This window comes from Symphalangus syndactylus, chromosome 4 (assembly GCF_028878055.3).
Source record: "Symphalangus syndactylus isolate Jambi chromosome 4, NHGRI_mSymSyn1-v2.1_pri, whole genome shotgun sequence".
Classification (NCBI taxonomy): Eukaryota; Metazoa; Chordata; class Mammalia; order Primates; family Hylobatidae; genus Symphalangus; species Symphalangus syndactylus.
Window position 1 is genome coordinate 47,096,097 of NC_072426.2, and position 10,008 is coordinate 47,106,104.

Genomic DNA, 10,008 nt, shown 5'->3' on the forward strand with positions numbered 1-10,008 from the left:
CTGCTTCTCCGACGCCAGGGCGCCTCCAGGATGACAGGTGCACGAGGCTGCGGCTGTGGGCAGATGTGGTGTCCAGCCCCAGGTCGCCCAGCCCGCTGTTCTGTGAGCAAGAAGATGAAAAAAGCCATCCGATCAACAGGTCAGCTGCCCCGCCTGGCAGCCCAGCCAGACAAGGCAACCGAAGTTCATCCTCTCTGAGTTGACTTCGTGCGGGCAGCGGGCCGGAGCCCACGATGCTGGGGAACCCTGCGCGCCAGAGGCCAACAAGCCGTGGGGCCCAGAGGCGCCACAGGGCTAGAAGGCACCCGCCTCCCAGCGCTTTCACCTCCTGGCCTGCCCAGCCCGCGAGGTGTTCCAGTGGCTGCGGCCACGCCAGGCATTCTGCCCGGTGGCGGCTGCACAAGGACGAGAACTGAGAACCCCTGCTCAACCCTATCCGGGGTGACTGCAAAGTGCCCATGCCAGCGGCCCCGATCTCCCTCTGGTGGAGGAATGGGGCGGGAGACACGGCCTGGGGGCCTCAGGCTGCGAGCGCTGGCGATCCCTAGGCCGACCAGACCATGCACCTCCAGCCCGCCTGGGCACCCAAGCTGCAGCCGCCTTCTGTGTGCAGGCAGCGGCCTCCAGGCAATCCCCGAGCCCGCCCGCACTCTCCACATCTCAGAACCGGGGCCAGATGGCCCTGTGGCTGCCGCCAAGCCAGGCGGTCTGCCCTGCAGCGGCTGGACAGGGGCGGGAACCGGCCCTCAGCCCCATCCCCGGTGGCTGCAGAGGGTCACTGGCTAGAGGTCCCCAGCTCCAGCAGAGGAGCCCGGCGGGGGCAGGGCCTGGCGGGCTCTCAGGCCAGGTGCACTCACGATCCAGAGGCGGCCCAGGCCATTCTCCACCACCTGGGCGCCCAAGCTGCAGGCGCCCTCTACCTCCTGGCAACAGCTGCCTGGCTACTCCCAAGCTGGCTGGCGCTCCCAGCCTCGCAGAACCGGGGCTAGAAGTCGCCGTGGCTGCGGCCAAGCCAGGCGGTCTGCCCGGCGGCGGCTGCACCGGGCCGGGAACCGACCCCCCAGTCCCATCCCCGGTGGCTGCGGAGGGCCCCTGTCGGCGGCCCAGATCTCTCGTCGGAGGAGGAGCGGGGCGGGAGCCACCAGGAAGTAGTAGTATCACTTTTATACAAACTTGCAGAAAGTAAAGGAGGAGGAAAGACTTTCTAACTTAATTTATGGGATCAGCATAACCCTGATATCAAACTCAGAGAAAAGACACTACAAGAAAAAACTTATAGGCCAATGTCCACAAGGAATATACATGCAGCTGGGCACCATGGCTCACGCCTGTAATCCCAGCACTTTGAGAGGCTGAGGTGGGTGGATCACTTGAGGCCAGGAGTTCAAGACCAGCATGGGCAACATGGTGAAATCCCGTCTCTACTAAAAATACAAAAAATTAGCTGGGTGTGCTGGTGTACGCATGTAATCCCCGCTACTCAGGAAGCTGAGGCAGGAGAATCACTTGAACCTGGGAGGTGGAGGTTGCTGAGATCGTACCACTGCACTCCAGGCTGGGAGACAGAGCAAGACTCTGTCTCCAAAAAAAAAAAAAAAAAAAAGGAATATATATGCAAACATCCTTAAAAATTTTAGTATGTTGAATCTAGGAATATATGTAGAGGGTAATACACCATGGCCAAGAGTGCTTACCCTAGAAATACAAAGTTAATCAGTGCAATTGACCAATCAATGAATGCAATTCTAGCAGTTTAAAGCAGAAAACCCATGTGATGATCTAGATAGATGTTATAAAAGCATTTGACAATATGCAATACTTATTCACGATGTACTTTTTTCTAAATAATAAAATCCTCTTAAAACACTGGAGTAGAAGGGAAATTCATCAACCTGAAAAAATGCAGTCACGAAAAACCTACAGGATTATCAAATTTGATGGTGAAAGATATAATGTTTTCCTCCTTAGGTTGGGAGTGAGGCAGGAATGTCCACTTTTGCCATGGTCATTCAACATTGTACCAGAAGTCCTAGGTGGTGCAATAAGGTAAGAAGAAATACCGACATAAGATTGGAAAGGAGGAGGTAAAACTGAATCCATTCATAGAAGAAATAATAATGTACTTGAAAATCCTAAGGAACTTACAAAAAGTTACTAAAATAAGCAAATTTAGCAAGGTCATAAGATACAATGGTAAATAAACAAAAGATCAATTGTTTTCCTAAATTGTGGCAATATGGAAGATTAAGTTATATAAATAATACTGTCTATAGTACCATTTGAAAATACTCACAAGATGAGCAAAACCTCTATGTAAAAAACTATGAAACATTGCGGAGACAAAGTGAATTGCCAATATTGTTAAGAAGTCAGCTCTCCTGATTTTTGGTTGAAATTGACAAAGTGATTCCAAAATCTACATGGAAGTACAAATAATCTAGAATAGTCAAAGCAATTTTTAAAAAGAATGAATGTTGAGGACTTACCTACTTTATTTCAAGATTACAGGAAAGCCAGTAATGAAGGCATGTGGTATAGGTTTCAGTTTAGACAATTCATCAGTGGAACAGAATCAGATGTCCTGTTTCTGGACATACATAATATGTTGAGTTCTAACAAAGTTACCAAAGTAATTTGATGGGGAAAAAGACAGTCTTTGAGTAAACGGTGCTAAAACAAGTGAAGATCTGTATGTGAAAAAAGTGAACTTCAACCCTTACCTATAACATAACTTGAAATGGATCACAGGCAAAAATAAAAGCTAAATTTGTAAAGCTTCTAGAGAAAAACATAAGAGAAAATCTTCACAACTTGGGCAGGCAAAGATTTCTCAGGGCACATAAAATTTTCAAGGAAAAAAATTGACAATTGGGCCTTATTGAAATTAAAAGTTTTTGGTCTACAAAAGACACCATGAAGAAAATGAAAGGGCAAATTGCAGACCAGGAGAAAATATACACAGGTATTTGGCAAAGTAATGGTATGCAAAAGTTAAAAAGAACCCTGGAAGATCAGTAAGAAAAAGACAAAACAACTTGATCAAAATGGGCAGAAAATTTTGAGCAGACATTTCCCGAAACAACCAATAAACACATGAAAAGATGCACTGCAGCATTACACATCAGGGAAATGTGACGACCCCTCACACCACAAGGATGCCTGAACTTAAAGATCAACAATTCTGAATTTTTGTAAGAATCAGGAGCAACTAGAATTCTTGCACAATGTTAGTGGAAATTCAGGATTAATACTGTCACTTTGAAAAACAGTTTGGAAGTTTCTTATGAATTTAAATATATACTTACTATACAAAGCAGAAATTTCCACATCAAGTTAAAAAGCTGCACAGCAAAGGAAATGACAAAGTGAAGAGACAGCCGACAGAACGGGAGAAAATATTCGCAAACTACCCATCTGATCAATAACCAGAATCTATGCAAAGCTCAAACAACTAAATAGGAAGAAATCTAATAATATAATTAAAAATGGGTAAAATATCTGAATAGACACTTCTCAAAAGAGGTCATACAAATGACACATAGGCATATGAAAAGGTGCTCAACGTCATTGACTATCAGAGATATGCAAATCAAAACTACAATGGGATCTCATGTCAACCCGGTTAAAATAGCTTTTATCCAAAAGAAAGGCAATAACAAATGTTGGTGAGGATGTGGAGAAAAGTCAACCCTTATACACTGTTGGTGGGAATGTAAATTAATACAGCCACTAGGATGAACAGTATGGAGGTTCCCCAAACAACTGAAAATAGAACTACCCTATGATCCAGCAATCCTGCTGGTAGGTAAATACCCAAAAGAAAGGAAATTAGTATATCGAAGAGATAGCTGCGCTTCCATGTTTATTGCAACACTATTCACAATAGCCAAGATTTGAAATCACTCTAATTGTTCACCAATAGACAAATGGATAAAGAAACTGTGGTACATATATACGATGGAGTACAATTCAGCCATAAAAAAGAATAAGATCCTGTCATTTACAGCAACACGGATGGAATTAGAGGACATAATGTTAAATGAATTTAAAAGGCACAGAAACACAAATTTTGCATGTTCTTGCATGCAATGCTCATTCACGATGTACTTTTTTTTAAATAATAAAATCCTCTTAAAACACTGGAGTAGAAGGGAAATTCATCAACCTGAAAAAATGCAGTCATGAAAAACCTACAGGTATTATCAAATTATTATCAAATGTTTGTGGGAGCTAAAAATTAAAAATATTGAACTCATGGAGATAGAGAGTGGAATGATGGTCACCAGAGCTGGGAAAAGGTTGTGGGTGTGTGTGTGGGGGAAATGGGCGTGGTTAATGGGTACAAAAGTAGAGTTAAATACAATGAATAAGATGTAGTATTTGATAGCACAACAGGTTGGCCAGTCAATGATAATTTTTAGTATATTTAAAAATAAGTAAACGTGTATAATTGGAATGTTTGTATCACAAAGAAATGATAAACGCTTGAGGTGATGGATACCTTGTTTACCCTGGTGTGATTATTATGCATTGCATGCCTGTATCAAAACACTTCATGTACTCCATAAATATATACACCTACTATGTATCCATAAAAATAAAAAAAAAAACCAGAAATTCCTCTCCTAGGTATTTATTTACTCAAGAGGAATAAAACCACCCGTGTTCACAAGGACTTATAAACAAGTATTTATAACAATTTTAGTAGCCTCAAACTGGGGAAAAACCCCAAACAGTAGAATGGATAAGCAAATTGTGATATAGCTGCAGAATGGAATACTACCCAACATTAAAGCAGGAGAGATTATAGATACACATGACAAGAAGAATGGAGCTCAGAAACACTATGATGAGTGAAAGGAGCCCACACAAGAGACTACAGTCATGGTGGTATAGTTTGGCTGTGTCCCCACCCAAATCTCATCTTGAATTCCCATGTGTTGTGGGAGGGACCCAGTGGAGGGTAATGGAATCATGGGGGCAGATCTTTCCTGTGCTGTTCTTATGATAGTAATAAACCTCATGAGATGTGATGGTATTATAAGGGGGAGTTCCCCTGCACAATCTCTCTCTTTGCCTGCTGCCATCCATGCAAGACATGACTTGCTCCTCCTTGCCTCCTGCTGTGATTGTGAGGCCTCCCCAGCCACTTGGAACTGTAAGTCCATTAAATCTCTTTTTTTTTTTTTTTGTAAATTGCCCAGTCTTGGGTATGTCTTTATCAGCAGCTTGAAAATGGATTAATACACAACGCTGCTCGATGACAGTGATGCGTTCTCAGAAACACATCATTAGGGGATTTTGTCATTGTGTGAACATCATAGAGTGCACTTACACAAACCTAAATGGTACAGCCCACTACATACCTGGGCTCTATGGCATAGCCTGTTGCTCCTAGGCTACCAATCTGTGCAGCATGTGACTGTACTGAATACTGCAGGCAACTGTAACACAGTAATATTTGTATATCCAAACATAGCTAAACATAGGAAGGGTAGAGTGAAAATACAGCATAGAAGATAAAAAGTAGTGCACCTCTGTGGGGTATCTACCATGAATGAAGCTTGCAGGTCTGGAAGTTGCTCTGGATGAGCTAGTGAGTGAGTGGTGAGTGAATGTGAAGTCCCAGGACATCACTGTACACTATTACAGATTTTATAAACACTATACACTTAGGCTACACTAAATGTATTTTAAATTTTTTTCTTCCTTCAATAATAAATGAACAACGAACCTTAGCTTCTTTATGTTATCAACTTTATTTTTTTAACTTTTTGACTTTTTTATATTAATACTTAGCTTAAGACACACGTTGTATAGCTGTACAAAAATATTTTCTTTCTTTATATCCTTATCCTATAAGCTTTTTTCTTTTTTTAAATTTTAAATTAGAAAAAAATGAAAATGAAGACACACACACATTAGCCCACACCTACCCAGGGTCAGGATTATCAATATCACTGTGTTCCACCTCCACATCTTGTCCTACCAGACGGTCTTCCGGGGCAGTCACGCACATGGAGCTGTCATCTCCTGTGATGAGAGTGCCTTGTTCTGGAATCCCTCCTGAAGAATCTGCCTGAGGATATGTTACATTAACTTTTTTTTTAATAAGTAGAAGGAGTGCATTGTAAAATAATCACGAAAGTATAGTATAGTAAATACATAAACTGCTAACAGTCATTTGTTATCATTTTCAAGTACTATGCACTGTACATAATTCTATGTGCTAGATTTTATACAACTGGCAGTGCAGTAGGTTTGTTCACACCAGCATCACCACAAACACCTAAATAATACATTGCACTAGGTTGTTGCCAGGCGATGATTCTTTCCGCTCCATTACAATTTAATGGGACCACCGTCTGTAGTTGACTGAAGTGTCACACAGCATGTGACTGTATGCATATTCACCTCCTAGAACCCGGACTCATACGAAGAAGTAGAGAATGCCCTACTCGCAACCATGTTTTATTTCCTAGTTTCTTCCATTGGCCACTTTCTTTTTCAGGCTGGAGACTTCTCTCCCATCCCCACCGGTGTTCCCAGTCTCTCTGCCTCCTAAGTCTTCCTCTGTTGCTCTCTGGGGACCAGCTTGTGCAGCAGTTTTGTATCACTGTAGGGTAGGGCTTCACTGAGCCCTGTCCTATGTCCTTCCCTGGCTTACTGCATCCTGCCTTCCCTTCCTCGCACAGCCTAGGGCCTGACACTGCCTCCTGCAGTAGGTCATTCAGGAGCAGGGCACTCAGGGAAGGAGATGGCTCTGCTTCGAGTATAGCCTGGGCACCATCCACAAATGCCCTGGTGTTTGAACTCACCTGTGCATCCCAGATACAGGTACAGTCTCTCCAAAAGAAAGGGTGCAGGAAATATTTTTACTTTTCCATCTTTCCAAAGTATCCTTCCCTTAGTATCTCAGCAACCATCCCTGGAGAGGCTCTTTGGCCTGTGGATGTAGTACCCAGCATCCTGGGCTGCAGATTCATTGATTTTCCATGCTTTGATTTGGTATAATGGTGCTCAGAGGAGCAAGGATGGCAGTCAGTGGGCCACTGACATCAGCTTATTCATGATCTCTCTGTGCTCCGATTCTGACATGAACTTCCTTTTCTGTCTCAAAGGAGAGAGATTTCAGGGCTGTGAGCCTGAGGATGGACTGACACTCACGTCAGTTGTATCTCTGAGGACTAGAGATGGCCAGGAGCCAGGACCCCAGCTAGCCTCCAGATGCTGCTGGCTGCTGGGGACCTGTGACCTAAGGCACAGCCCTCAACACATTTTCTTTCATTCCTGTCAATCTCCTATGCTGGTGACTGGGCTGGGACCTCCTGCTGGCCTCCAGGGCCCCACCTGAGCCTCTGGTCCCCGGCCTCAGTCAGGCCCAGGCCTAGGGGGCTGGCTTCTTGTTTCCTCTCCCCAGAGCTCTCTGGGAGTCCTTACAATAGATTCCAACCCAGGCACTTTTGACAGTGAAAGGAGATTTGTATTATTTTCTTAGGGCTGCTGTAACAAATTGCCACAAATTTCATGGTTTAAAAGAACAGAAATTTATTCTCTCATGGTTCTGGAAGTGAGAAGTCCGAAACCACGGTGTCACGGGGCTGTGCTCCCTACTTAGGCCCAGGCAAGGTTCTTCTTTGCTTTCCTGCTTCCAGCAGCTCCAAGCTTGGCTCGTGGCTCTGATCTCTGCCTCCAGCCTCCCACGGCCTTCTCCTCTGTGTGTGTCTCTCCTTTTCTGTCTCTTACAAGGACTGAGTACTCAAACTTATATCTGACAAAGTACTGGTATCAAAAATATAAAAATTACTCCTGCAATTAAATAATAAGAAGACAAACGACTTAATTAAAAATGGCAAAGTCAGAATGAACTTACCCGAAGATCCTTAATTTAATTACATCTACAAAGCCATTTTATCCAAATAAGGTTATAGTCACAGGATCCAGGAGTTTGGACCCAGACCAACCTTTTGTGGGGGCCACAATTCAACCCGCTCCAGGATTTTAATAACAATTATTCCATAACAAAAGGCAGAACACCACGACTGTCCCTCCATTGGCCTGCATGGCCTCCCAAACCTAACGACACCTTAGAAGTGGCCTCTCCGGCTCGGCGTGGTGGTTCATGCCTGTAATCTCAATGCTTTGGGAAGCCGAGGCCGGCAGAGCACTTGAAATCAGGAGTTTGAGACCAGCCTGGGCAACATGACAAAACCCCGTCTCCACTAAAAATACAAAAATTAGCCGGATGAGGTGGTGCACGCCTGTAATCCCAGCTATGTGGGAGGCTGAGGCAGCAGAATCATTTGAACCTGGGAGGTGGAGGTTGCAGTCAGCCGAGATCTAGCCACTGCACACCAGCCTGGGAGACAGAGTGAGGCTCTGTCTCAAAAAAAAAAAAAAAAAAGTGTCATCTCCACCACTGGCTCCCTGGGCCACAGACAGGCAGGAAGGAAAGGGACTCAGATCCCTCGTGTGCCTTCCACCGGCGGCTTCACCTCCTCCTCTAACAGGCCTGTGGTCTGATGTTGAATCCATGTGGCCCCCAGTCTATGCCGGGGGTACTCCCCGGCTATCCCTAGAAGCCAGTTGTATTAGTCCTTTTTCACGCTGCTATGAAGAAACACCCAAGACTGGGTAATTTCTGAAGAAAAGAGGTTTAATCGACTCATAGTTCTTCACAGGGCAACAGGAGAGAGAATGAGTGTTAGCAGGAGAAATGCCGGGCGCTTACAAAACCATCAGATCTCACGAGACTCACTCACTATCATGAGAACAGCATGGGGGAAACCGCCCCCATTATCCAATTACCTCCATCTATCTGGTCCTAACTTTAACACGTAGGGATTATGGGGATCGTAATTCAAGATGAGGTTTTGGGTGGGGACACAGCCAAATCATATCGACGATGTTATCCTCTCAGAACTCAAGAGAAGGGTGAGGGCTGGGGGAGGGCTGGGGGATGAGCCCATCTGAAGTGGCCAGTGGAAGCAGTTGGCCTTCTGGAGAAGGAGGCAGGAAAGGCTGGGGAGGCACGTGGCCTGGGAGGCCCAGAGGGTAGGGGGAGAACGTGGGGGTGGAGTGACAGCTGGACATCCCAAGGTAGGGACTGGAAAAGGAGACCTAGGGAGTTCCAGATGTACCCACCTTTCTCTTTGTAACTTAATGCTGGTTGCATGACCTGTAGGTCACATTGCAGGGGATTTAGGGTACAGTATGAGCTCTGTGGTTCCCTGCTTTGAGAAACGGGATCCTCCTTACCAACTTTCTATGTGATTGTGGTGGGGGTAATAATAAAGAGAGCCCCCCACTGCCCACCACAAGGGCAGTCAGAGGACCCACATTGGCCAGAGTGTGTCACACACTGGACGTGCTTATTAGGTTGGGATCAGCACGTGGACAGCAGGGCCAACCAGGGTCCATTGTTAGGAAACTGAGCGCTCTGAGTCTGAGCTTGGACCTGCTGAGCACCATAGCTGTCTACTGGGGAGCCTGTATCTGAAGCTGAAGCCCAGTAGAGCCCTGCAGAGGCCAGAGACGGGGAGGGAAAGTTGAGGACCTTGCTTGGACTCCTGGATCCAACCTCATTTCAAAGTCATGGTCACAGATTTCCCACTTAGAGAGCTCGCCTTGAGAGGTGGGGTCTCTGTCCCATCCCCTGGAATCTAGGTGAGCTCTATGACTTCTCTGACCCATAGAGTGAGGGACATGGTGCTGTGTCCACTTCTAAGCTCAGGGCTAAGAGGCTGTCAGCTTCCACTTCCTGCCTTTCTGATCCAAATGCCATGCTGTGAGAAGGCCCAGCCCACAAGGAGGAGCCGTGCCTAGGCCTGCAGACCACAGCCCTCACTCGGTTCCCAGCTGCCACCTATGTGAGGAAGCCACTTGGGATGTCCAGCCCTGTCAGGCCTTTGGATGACTCAGACGCCATCTGACTAACCCAGGGAGAGACCCCACACAACACCTGCCTGGCTTAGCCAAGCCAACTCCCTCAATTGTGAAAGATAGTGA

The 10,008-nt window shown here is 45.7% G+C and overlaps 1 pseudogene; it reads left to right on the forward strand.

Annotated features, from left to right (window-relative positions):
• The first annotated feature begins 547 nt into the window (after positions 1–547).
• Positions 548–3,171, forward strand: LOC129480222 (uncharacterized; annotated as a pseudogene).
• The last annotated feature ends 6,837 nt before the right edge of the window (positions 3,172–10,008 follow it).